Genomic DNA, 12,685 nt, shown 5'->3' with positions numbered 1-12,685 from the left:
GTAGGCTCAATATAATCTCCTGAGTTCTTAAACTCGGACAGCCTTTCCCGGCTGAGCTGCCACGTGAAAATGACTTGACCCCCAGCTCTGAGGATGGAGGAGAGGGGCCACGAGCCAAGGGATGTGGCAGACTCCAGAAGCTGGGAGCAGCCTTAGCTGACAGCCAGCAATAAAACGGAAACCTTGATTTTATAACTGCAAAGCACTGAATTCTGCCAAAAACTCAAATGAGCAGGAAACAGATTTTCCCCTAGAGCCCTCCAACAAGGATACAGCTCAGGCGACATCTTAGTTTTAGCCCAGCGAGAGCCATGCTGGACTGCAGAATTACAGACTGGAAGATAATGAATTTTTCTTGGTTAAGCCACTAAATTCATTGTAATTTGTTATGGCAGCAATAGGAAAACTGCAGTTGTAATAATTGTGATTATAGTAATAATAATTAATAGAACTGCTGATAACTATTATTTATTGACCTATTAGTTATCAGGCACCATGCTAGCCATTTTGCATGTGTTATCACACACATAAGCCTCAACAATCATCCAGGTTGAGTAATATTACTCCCCTTTTATACTAGAAAACAGCTGCCGAGTAATTTGTCCAAGGTCACATGCTAAAACTGTAATTCAATTCTGACTTTGTCAGTAAAGCCCATCCGCATTCCGTTACCCCATGACCGAGACCCAAGATGATGTCTGCCGCAACGTTGAGCAAACTGTTGCTGTTTTTAAAGAAACAAAAAACAAATGAACTAATGCTTCTTACGTATTACTAGATGCACACACCAGGTACAGCACTTCACACATCTCTCAATTAATGCAATAACGTCCAATGGCAAACTGTTATCTCCTGTGTACAGATGGGAAATTGAGTGCAGGAAAGGTGGTGTAATTTGCTTAAAGGAATATGGACAGTAAGGGAGAGTCATAACCATGAATTTTTAATCCAAGGCCGACTTGCTCCCTAGTGCCCAGGATATGAAGCCTCAAATGTGAACTCCAAGCTCCCCGAGGGGACCGCCCTTATGGCTTCCCAGTAAGACAGGCACTAGCTCATGACCCAAAAGGGAGCCTCCCATCCCAGGCTACCACCCCAAGCCTACAGCAGCGGCCCTCCAAGAGAGCATGGCCCCCGCCTGCCCAGGGGCCAACATTGCTCTCTGGGCCAATGAGGAAGAAGCTGATTAAACATGGGAAGAGTTCCAATAGGGGCAATCCACAGTTGCCTTCACTCATTTCCACGAACTCCACTTACGTCCACTTAACAATCTTAATTCCTTTGGCTCTCTGGCTTTTCCAAATTGGCTCTGACGGGGAAATTAGCATTCAACCACCATTTCCAGGTAAAGGTCCCTTTAGGTTCAGAAACCCCAAGAGCTCCACAAAGTGCAAGGAGAATTCCTTACTGGTGATCTTCGCAAAGCTCGCCCACTTGCCCAAAGTCTGTTGGTCTGAGACTTCCAGGTGGCTGCTGGTGGCAGGTGGGCGGGGGATGGGGTTGGGGGCCACCCGGTGAAATCCTCCTCCCGCACAAAACTGACGGCTGGTGCCTCTTTGGAACAACTCCTTAGCAGAGCTTCCTGCTGAGGCCCCCAGGGCTGTATGTTTCCCTCTTCTGTCATCTCGGGGAAAATCCCTGTTCTTTCATCTGTGAGCTGAAAGCTCAAAGTCTCATGTTGTTAGATCCCTGCCACTGGGGCGAATTTATGAGTGTTGCCAGCAAAGTGGCATTCCCTCCCCTGCCCATGTCACTCCCTGCTTGAAAGCCCATGTGCTAGAAAGGATGGGAAAAGCAGATCCTGGAAGAAGCCACAGGGGTGACAACTCAGCAAACCTCCGGCACCAGGCTCCCTAACACAGGTGTGTTTACCCAGGTGACACTGGAGCATCCTGCTGCAGGAGCGACACCGGCTCTGGGTGTTGACAGCAAAGCCTAGCCTGTGAAGAGCCAGAGGGGGGCATTTCACAGGCATAGGTGCAACCTAGATGAACGTCCTTTAGCCCAAAGACTGGTCAGCCAGGGCTTGGTGGGAATGGGTCCACCAGGGGCTCTGAACCTGGAGACCAGACCCCACCAGCCTGGAACAGGTGCTTGCGTTCGACTGGAAGCAGTTAAGGGGAGGGCCTGCCTGTGATCTGGGGGCCACATGCTAACTGGGAAGAAGAAAAAGAAAACCCATTCGGAGGAGGGTGACCGGGATGCTGAGAAGGAAGGAACAAAGGTACTGATGATGCATCTCTGGAAAAAAGGGAGACAGGAGGAGCTGTGAAATGACAGTGTTACAGATCTCAGAAATGCCATCACCGGGAAGAACAGAGACCGGCTCTGCATGCTCTTGAGGGACGGGCAGTGCTAGGACAGTAGGCGGAAGGCACAGACAGACAGATGTGGGCTCAGGAGAAAGAAAAACCCAGAGTTGGCACTGCTCAAAGTGGAACGGGTTAGACTGGGGTCCCTGCCACCATCAAGATTTTGTGAATCTCAGCACAAGTGGACAGGCAGAGTTCAGCACCGGGAAAATCTGCTGGCAGACAGCAGGCAGGTACCCTGGCCAACGCCGGAAGCGTCAGGAAAGAGCTGGAAGCAGGTGGCAGGGTCGCAGCCGGGAGGCTGGGTCCAGATTCAGGTCCCCAGGCTCTCAGAAGACGGAGACCAGCAAGGCCCGACCACAGGCGCAGGGAAGCTTGCGCACAGGCAACACGTCAGAGTGAGGTCTCAGACTTGATGACAGGACAGAAACTTGAGCACCGCAGTGGCAGCACAGGTGGGGGATGATTGTAAGTCACCAGCCTGGTGTTTGGATCTGAGGGGACGAAGTAAGACCAGCAGCCAAGATTCACTGTGATGCTGAGTCATTAAACTGCTGGCTTAGGCTTCCTCGGAATGGGATCAAGATTGGCCCCAGGACCCGGGGTTTGCTGCAGGGATCAGAGAACACAGGGACAGGGAACCAGCACTTAGAAAGGGGCACTTGTTCAGAACTGCTTCTGTGTCAAGGGAGAGTACCATCGTCCCGGGTTTCCAATAGCTGGCAAATTTGAAGCTCCTTTGGGGCGTCCCTTGGGGCCACGTTATTCATTTGTTCAGTAGCTATTTAGTGAGCACTTTCTATACACCACGCACTATCTGACATGCTGGGGAAGTAGCAGAGAACAAAACAAAGGGCTTTTCCTGACGGGAAGACTCAGACCATAAGCAAGTAGGACCAGTTTGTCAGGTGGTGATAAGCGCCACAGAAAAAATCAAGCGAGCGAGCGAGAGAGGGGGTACTGTGGGGCAGGGCGTGGCCTGCAGGAGGTGACAGTGGACCATGCAGATATCCAGGGAGGAAGAGTTCTAGGCAGAGAGCCCAGCAAATGCAAAAGCGCTGAGGTGAGAGCATACCTGGCACGTCTGAGAGGAAGCAAGGAAACCCGTGGGGTCGGGGTTGGTCTGGAGTGAACAAGAGACGGAGCGGAATGGGATGGAAATGGAGAAGTAACACAACGGTGGGGCACATCGTGGAGGGCCTTGTGGGACGCCGGAAGGATGTTTCCTTTTACTCTGGCGTGAGATGAGAAGGCCCTGGGGAGGTCAACAGAGGACTGACAGGATCCAACTTACGTTCTGAAATAACCATTCTTGCTGCCATTTTGAGAAACAAAAGTGACCGGGCAAAGCGGGAAGCAGAGAAACCAGCAGGAAGCCTTTGCGGTGACCCAGGTGAGAGGTAATACCGTCCTGGAACAGGAAAGCAACTGTGAGGTGGTAAGAAGCGGCTGGGCTCTGGGGAGAGTTGGAAAGTAGAGCAAATGGGATTATCTGGTGGAGAGGCCGTCCGAGAAAGACAGGGTCAAGCGTGACTCCAAAGGTTGGGGTCTGAGCCCGAACAGATCGAATGGCACTCCCCTTCAGGACATGGCGGAGATGGTAGGAGCAGCAGGCACAGGGAGAGGAATCCACACCCCGATTCTGGATATGTCAAGTCTGGGTTTCTCTTAGCCATCCACATGGGGAGGGTAAGCAGGTGCAGGAGTCTGGAGTTGGGGAGAGGTGGGAGCTGGACAGGAGAGGAGAGAGCCATAAACCCGTAAAGCCCTGAGACCGAATGAGGTGTCTGAAGAACGGGTGTGGAGGGAGCTGTGTTAGAACCCTACAGCGCATCCATATTCAGAGGTCAGAGAGCTGAGGAGGAACCGGCAAAGGACACTGAGAAGGAAGAGCCGGCAAGGCAGGGCAAGAATCAAGATAGGAGTGTGACCAGAAGTCAAGAGCAAGAAGGTTTTGAGGAAGAGGGAGTGAGGAGCTACGTCAGTGCTGCAAGATGAGGCCTGGGGACAGATGACTGGATGTAGCCAGGCGGGCATCCCTGGTGGGGGCAACGTTCTGGGAGGGAGTCCTACTGAGACAGTAAGACAGAAGAGGGAATGGAGGCAGCTTTGATCAGGCAATTCTCTTGCAGAGTTTCCATGTAAAGGGAAGGAGGGAAATAGTGGCTTAGCTGACGAGGGATGTGGGACCAGGGTGGTTTTTAAGATGGGAGAGCCTTCAGATCCCTTAGCCAGGACCTGGCACCATCATCCCAGCGTGGGAAGCCCAGCTAGAGGGGGGGGGGGGGGGGGGCGGGGAACGACAGAGCTCATCAGGATGCTCTTCGGCTCGTGGGGTCGATGGAATTCAAATAAGGGACAGATGGGTACGCATCAGTGACGACACACGCACAAGCACAAGCACGGGAACATTCGTGCGACTTGCATGGAAGATTCTGGAAGCAAGAGCTTTCCCAACCAGGTGAGGATTCTCAGCTCTGAGAAAGAGATGAATTTAAAGCAGGGTTTAGAAAAAGGGAAGTTGGGGGGGGGTGCTGTGTGGCTCAATCAGTTAAGCATCCGACTTGGGCGCAGGTCATGATCTCACAGTTCGTGGGTTTGAGCCCCGTGTCAGGCTCTGTGCTGACAGCTCAGCGCCTGGAGCCTACTCCAGACTGTGTCTCCCTCTCTCTGTCCTCCCCCTGCTCACACTCTGTATCTGTCTCTCTTTCAAAAATAAATATATACATTTTTTTTCAATTTTAAGAAAACACTGCTAAAAGGAAAAGGGGAAGGGCGCCTGGGTTGGCTCAATCGGTTGAGCGTCCCACTTTGGCTCAGGTCATGATCTCACGGTTCACGAGTTCGAGCCCCACATCGGGCTTGCAGACAGCGCAGGGCCGGCTTCGGATCCTCTGCCTCATACTGTTCCGAGTGCTTTCTGTGTGGCAACTTACCGGCCTCTCATAAATGCCTGAAGTGGGACTCCTGTTGCCCCACCTTATAGACAAAGAAATCGAAGCACTGAGTTATCAAGTGCTTGCCCGAGGTCACACAACCAGTAAAGGGTGGAGCTCAGACTCAAACCCAGGCAGTCTGGCTGGAGCCCCACGCTCTGGCATCGACATCTACACGATGCTGGAACCTTCCAGAGCCAACCCCAGTGCTATCCACAACACACCTGGCTCCGTGCTCCCTTGGCCCGCCAGCTGCGGATAAACTTGGAATAGCCATGGGAGACACCTGGGCGAGCCCTAGCAGAAGGGATGAAGAGAAAGAGACCCACAGGGACCCTGTCATGGGTTGCCACAGATGGTCACTCGCCCCCCAGTCGCAGGTTTCCTCAGTAGGAGCACACAGAGCCAGAGGAGCTGAGAGCATGTGGCTAATGTCTGCCCTCGGGGTAGAGTTTCAGAATGGTGAACCTCTCCTCTGAGAAGGGTAATGCACACAGAGAATCTCAACACCAGAGAGCCCCAGCCAGGGCTGTAGCGCCTCCCAGATCTAGCACAGTGGCACCATCTGCCCGGCCAGGGGCTTGGGTATGCCAACACAGGCACATGCTGTGCCCCAGCTGGTCTGGGCTCTCTTCCCTTTCCACAGCCCTCTTCGGCGGCGTGGGCTTCGTGGGCCTCGCCAACCCAGCCACCATGACAGCTGGACCCCATGACTCAGCTCCACGGGAAGAAGCACACAAGACGACACAGGGTGGGGGGGGGCTGCTGAGCAGCCTGACAGGTGTCTGCATCCTTCCCGATGCCCAGCGTTCCTCAGCAGCCAAGGCCCAGGCCCCGTCAAGCTGGTACGGATCACATGCCTCCTCCCGCAGGCCAGAGTAAGTGTGGCTGCCGTCTTGCCCGGAGCCAAGCTGCAAGGCTGCGAGTGGGATGTCTGGGCTCTGCTCGTGCACACCTGTGCTTCCCACCCACTCAGGCTCGCATGCACCCAGGCACTTGGCTGAGGTCTGGCAACAGCTCCCACTGGTGCCCATGCTTCTCTGACTCCCCCATCAGCGGCTGCGGGGAGACCAGAAACACCTAGACAAATTTCCACTGGCGAAGTGAAAAGAATCCGCAGGGCTCTGTGTCTTATCTGGCTTGCCCATGCACCTGGGGCCAAATGAGGTCATGGCCTAAGTTCAGTAGATGGTCACCTCCATCCTAAGGCTTATTAATGGCTGTTAATGAGAACACGATGATAATGGACTGTCTCCCTATGGGAGTGGGAGAACAGACCAAAGGCCAAAGCATTCTATCCCAGAATCCCAGGTTGAAAGTGGGGCCCAACCCCCACCTGGATGCTGAAATCCCCGTCCAAACTATCTGTGGCCAGCTCCAGCTGTACAAGCCTCGGTACCCAGCACGGGTCATTCCGTCCATCTAACAAGCGTTTCTTTACAACAAATCCAAATTTCTTTCCATAATTTCTACCCTCTCCCCACACCCCCCTCCCCCAAAATAGAGCTTGCTAACGATTCACTCCCACTGTGAGGGGCACAATGAGAGCCCAGGGGGAAGCAGGCCATTCTAGCACAAGTGACCAGAGGCAGCCACACAAAATTAGCCATACTCCGGGAACACCAGACCATCCCTTCGCTCTGATAGCCCTGCTCCCGGGACCTTTCCCGGTTTTGTCCCAGAGATCAGTCACGATGTATTTAAGAAAACACAACATTTCCTACTTACTTGCCTATCTCCTTTAGCTCAGCCTGATTTCATGAGGTCCTGGGTGTCGGCACACTGGCCTCTGGTGGCTCTCGGTCCCACCCATCAAGAGAATACTGCCAACAAGCTATTCAAGACTCTGTCACTTTGGCTGTCTATACTGCCTCTGCTCACCAGAACCGCTCAGCCACCACCTGGGCTGTGCCCTCTCCTCTCCTCTCCTCCCTTTGAAGCCACCACTCTCCTCCGTATGAGCTTGGGCAAGTCACAAACTCTGGGAACCTCAGGATCTTCTTCCATTAGATGTGCTCCCTCCCACCTGCCTTGCAGGTTGTTGGGGAACTTGAATTCATACGTGTGTAAGAACACATTAAACACTGCAAACCACGGCACAAATGCCACCAGGCACCTGGGAGTCAGGAGTTGTGACACCTGCCAAAGGGGCCCTTTGCTAACTTCCTTCACCTGATTGGGAACTTGGTTTTTCTTATCAGTAAAATGAAGCCCGTCTGTACCAAATTCACTCCCCACTTGTCAGCAGAAGAGACCGTGGCCGGAAGCCGTACTTCACAAAAGCGTTCTGGAAAGGCTAAGAATTTAAACTTCCTGAAGGCATCCTGTGTGAGGCTCTTGGAAGAAGACAGGCTGCAGGTGAAGGCAGGTGATGACATCGTGGGCTGAGTGACTCCACACAGAACACTGGCCTGGGTGCCTGCGTAGATACAGCTGAGGCTCCCTGCTCCCCACTGGAGCTGTAGCAGCAGGGGTGAGTCAGGAGGCAGGGAGAGACAGCCTTGGACAAGCATACATGCTGTAGACACAGACACACGTGCACACACACACACAGACTTTTTTGGTAAGATATTTACTCTTCTAATTACATGTTATACACTTATTGTTAAATAAAGCTGCTTGCTTTTTTTGAGCACTGACCAATATCTGGGGAGGGAGAAATCTGACAGGTCAGCTCAAGTTTCAAAACTTGCCATCAGTTCATGCATCCAGCAAACATTTAGAAAGTATGACTATGGGGCAGGCACGGTGCTAGACCCAGGAATACGGACATAATAAGGCAGACACAAATCCCCTAGGGTGCTGGGCAGGGGAGAGAGCGGTGTCTCAGAAATCTTTTAGGAGACAGATGAAGGAGAAAGTCATCAATCTCTATTTGTCACTAATGTGAAAGACCAATTGATTGCCTATATGGGTGACTCAATTTGGAAAAGCGATGAAAAGTTACGTGCCCATCAAAATTCCATAAATCACATCACGTGGCAACATTAAGAGAGCCCCCTCCTCAAAAACACCCCCTCGTGAATCTTTTGCAAGACACAGAATTCAGCTGGCAGATTTGGATCTCCGTGTGTCAGATATATTTAATACACGGCAGAACAGGATAAAAAAAAAAACAAACAAACTGTTTTTTATCCTTCCCTCTTACCTCCCCCAGTTCTCTTATTATCTCCATCTTTATAACATTTGAATGTTCTATGTTTAACGTTCTCTCTCCAGGACTTGGAGCTCATTGGGGGAAACCAACCAAGTAAAAAATGGTAGTTGTAAAGTGCCTGGGTGTCCTAGTAAGGCAGAGTGTCAAATAAATCCAGGCTCTTGCTACTTTCCCACCCAGGGAAACTTTAAACAAGAAAGAGACCCGATTGCTCCAAAACCTGCTGGTGTGTCTGATGCCACCCACACTCCTTAGGACTTCTGTGCCACGATGAGCAAGGCTCTCAAATCCCCAGCCCTCAGTTTCCCCATCTGTGAGATGGACTTTCTCTGTGCCCAGAGGAGATTATTTGCGGGTAAAAGAGTCGACCAGAAGCTAGAACTCCATCAGCAATGGCTCCATCTGTCAAATCCTTTACCAGGTAGAACACGATAGAGTTGGTATGACCGCTCCGATAATGGGATATCCCTACCGTCCCCGGCGGTGTCCCAGCCACAGTGAAGGAGAGTAGAAAGAGACAGCTTTGAGGACAGGTTCAAATTTCAGTATCTATGTGACCTTGGACGAGTCCTTTGAACTCTCCGAGCCTTTGTGTCTTCATCTGTAACATCGGGTCGTTAATTCTGACATGAAGATTGCCCTAAATCTGTGAATACTAGCACGGTGCCCGGCAGAGAGTAAAGCCTGTCCGAGCGGGAGGTACTCTGGTGATTGTTATCCTGCCGCCATATCCTCAGTGCTTGGCACAGAGCACTCAACAAACACCCGTCCAGCGAATTAATAAATGGAGAAACTATATCACCGTACTTATCATTACAGCCAAAATCTGCTTTGGAACCCAATCAGGATCCTCAGCCCACTCCTCTTCTCCATTGTCAATGACAGATGGACATTCTCTCCTTCTCCTCTCTCTCCTTTCTCTCCCCCGTCCTCCAGTAGGTCTATGCCTTTAAGCGTACATACGTAAGATCAGAAGACGGTACTTTAAAACGACAATACCAAGCACGTTCTTGGGGAAGCAGGTCTTGCAAGGGGCCAGGGACTCATCCGCACATCCCATTCATTGAGTCTGAGTGATACACTTGCATACGCAAAGTGTGTCCAAGGTCGATCGCCCTTGGAGTTCCGAGTCTGGTGGGAAAAGGCCAAAACAGCTACAACCCAGTAGGTGCTGGAACAGGCGTTAAGTACCAGGGAATGGGAAAATGGCAGGTAAGAGATGATTTCTCCCCAGGAGGGACGGGGTAATCGCGAGAAAGGACTCTGCGGAGGAAGAGCTACTTAAGCCAGGGAGAGCAGTGATGGGAGAGGAGGAGAGAGAGAGGAGAAAGAAGAGTAGTGGTGGTCGTTTTCCAGGCAGAGAAGACGGAATGGGAAGAGCTGGTCCCAGGCACGCGAGGCCGGTGGGGAAAGCCCAGAGTCAACCTTCCTGGTATATCTGGGGAACAGCGAATCAGTGTGGCTGAAAGAGGGGCCGAGGAAGGAGTAACAGGAGACAGTCTGGAAAGCTAATACTCAATACTTGGAGTATTGGAATACTTGGAAAGCTAAGTACTCAATACTTCAGTACATTGAGTACTTAATGTGTTCTGGGCAAGGGTAACCTTTGCTCATGTCAGGAACAGGATGGGAGAAAGCCACCAGAGACAACACTGTTGACGGTGAATCTGCTTCCCCGGTGGCCAGGGGACCCCGCCAGTGGGCGGCGAAGAAAGCAGTGTAAGAGGGGTCCAGGAGACTGGGTTCTAGTGCCGGCTGCCATCAGCCCGGCCACCTACTCGCGATGTCCCCTTTAGGCCGTCTTCCTCATGGATAAAATGAGCAGCTTAGAGAATGGGATCCTCAGAATCCTTCATGGCTCTAAGATAGGATGATGAACCTTCGAAGGAATGACGGGCTGTAGAGATGGGGTGGGGTCTTCTCTGGGCACTTATTAACTTGTGGCTCCCACAGTCATCACTCAGAGAACCCAGAGGGACAGAAGCAAAATCAAAAGACATTTTCGGAAGACAGATGACTGAAGGGGGCTGACATATGTGTGAGAGTTTGGGGAATTTATGCAGGCAGCCTCACAGTCATAAATAAAATCCCTTTCTCTTACCCAAAACCTCATTCGGGGGGTAAACACCGGGCACTGTAATAGACAATTTGGCTGTATCTCCCGCCCCGTGCCTCACTTGAATGAAAAGCAGCAGTCCCCAGGCACGGTAATGGGTCTGGCCGCCTCTTTACAAACATCCATATTGTCACCGGCGGACAAGCAGGGCTGAGGATGGAACAGGACGGGCAATTCATCTCTGAGATTCCTCACCCCTTCACACAGCTTCACCCTCCGAGCTATCTATCCTGAGGCGGAGGGGTTTGGAAGGAGCCCAGATCACCAAATGCAGGGAGACGTGACCCTGCGGGAAAGGGGATGAACAGCACCCTCTGCAGGTCGGGGGAGACTCCTGCACCCCCCACCCCCCGTGCTGGCCCAGCCCACTGTGCACAGGGCTGCCTGCTGACAAGCACAGCTACTTGTTTTCTTGACCTACTTCTCTTCCCATCCCTGCCCCACTCCAGATCCCCTCCGGAGCCCACAGTAATTAGCACCTTTCCATCCATTAGGTTCAGGAGACTTTTAGAAAAGCTCCCGGCCCCCAGGATAACCAAGGAGACGGCAAAACGGGTCCTGGCACTGTGGCTCTGGTTTCCCTTTTCTTTTCTTTCTCTTTGTTGGCTTAACTCCGCTTCCTGGCCTCTGCAGGGGATCGGGCCCGGTTTGACCTTCCAGCCTGGCTGGAAACCGGCTGCAAGTGGCCTGGCGTGAACCAAAACACAGAGGGCCAACAGAGTCTTGACAGAACTGGACAAGCGATGCTCCAGGGGTGGGTATGGGAGCACGAAGGGTCCCTTTGAAGCCCTCCGTTGTCAGCGTAGCAGCCAAGAGAGGGCTCTGTCAGCTCCTCTTTCTGCTTCCCTCCCAGAGAACAAGTGTCAGGAGAGCCAAGGCCGTGAGGCGCTGCCGTTTCTGGCTCAATCCCTTTCCGCTTCCCATTAGCGACAAATGGAAATTGATGGGTTACCGCTTTATCCACTCATTGAGAGGGGGAGAAAACCTCGCAGCAAATGCTGAATAACTGTAGGCATCTTATAAATTAAGCATCTTAAGGAGATGAACCGTTTTGCATTGCTGCTAAGCAGAATTAAATTAGGTTTTGAAGTTTCGGTAGAAACGAATGGGGAAGAGGGAGGGAAGATTTTGGTTTTTTAATTCCTTTTCTCTAAGCATGCAGAGTGGCGCGTCGAGGGCAGGGTGAGGGGAAGAACTAAGTCACCTGTCTGCATTTCTGATTCCAATCAGCTGCTGCTGCATATGCATGGCGAAACGAGCCCACAAGTTCACACGGGACAGCTCGCTGAGATGCAGTTCGGCCTCTGGCCCGTGGTGCATGGTCTCACCAGGTCTCGGCTTCTGGCTCACCTCTACCCACCCTGGGCATCCCAACCACCATCAGCACGCCAACCTCTGGGACTGTGGACCAGTCCTGATTGCAGCCGGAGAAATCCTGCAGCTTAAAGCCAATTCCCTGGGACTCGGCGTCATGATAGCTTCCTTCTGTATCAGCCTCTAAAGCTTTCAGGTTCAGGTTTAGGATCTAGGATCCTGCCTCGTTGACACTACCCCATTTCCGCCCCCTCCGCAGCTCAGTGTGGGAAGAGGGGGATCGGTACCCGTCTGTATAACTCGCCTAGGTCTGAGACCTTCCAGGGCTTTTGCCCAGCCTTGCTCCAGGGGTCCCACCGTTAAACCAGCTTTCCTAGGACCAACGACTCACCTGCCTGGGCTTCTCACTGCTATGCCCCCTTCTGTCCCCACTGACCCCCTGCCCCATACACACACACAATTCCCCAATCCCTGACACTCCACGTCAGTCCTGGACCATCAGACCACACAGTGTATGCCGGACTGAACCAACTCCTTGTCCCTGAGGCTGACGCTGTGTCCCCGGGACCCAGATCAGCAGCGCCTCAGCCTGCAGTTAACGCGCCTTGCTCGGTCCTGGGGAAGAAGAGGCACTTGATTTCCCAGGCACTCCCAGTCCTCGCTCTAGGGACGAGGTCGCTGACAGGGCAGGTGGCAGCATTGCCTGCCCACACCTTGAGTGGGCATCCCAGCAGCAGCAAGGCCAGGGAGAGAACATGTGTCACTGAAGGGGCCTTGCCTTCCCTCTCCAGAATCAAGCCAGATACCAAGTCAAGGGCCCCGCCAAGGAGTTGGCCAGGGTCGCTAAGAG

General features: G+C 52.5%; 1 protein-coding gene across 2 annotated transcripts in view; it reads right to left on the bottom strand.

The window, feature by feature from the left end:
- GRIK4 (glutamate ionotropic receptor kainate type subunit 4) overlaps positions 1-12,685 on the bottom strand; it is a 431,580-nt gene that overhangs the window by 286,232 nt on the left and 132,663 nt on the right. The gene's annotated exons all lie outside the window — the stretch shown is intronic.

This window comes from Prionailurus bengalensis, chromosome D1 (assembly GCF_016509475.1).
Source record: "Prionailurus bengalensis isolate Pbe53 chromosome D1, Fcat_Pben_1.1_paternal_pri, whole genome shotgun sequence".
NCBI classification, from domain to species: Eukaryota; Metazoa; Chordata; class Mammalia; order Carnivora; family Felidae; genus Prionailurus; species Prionailurus bengalensis.
This window is presented reverse-complemented; position numbering and strand designations above follow the sequence as displayed.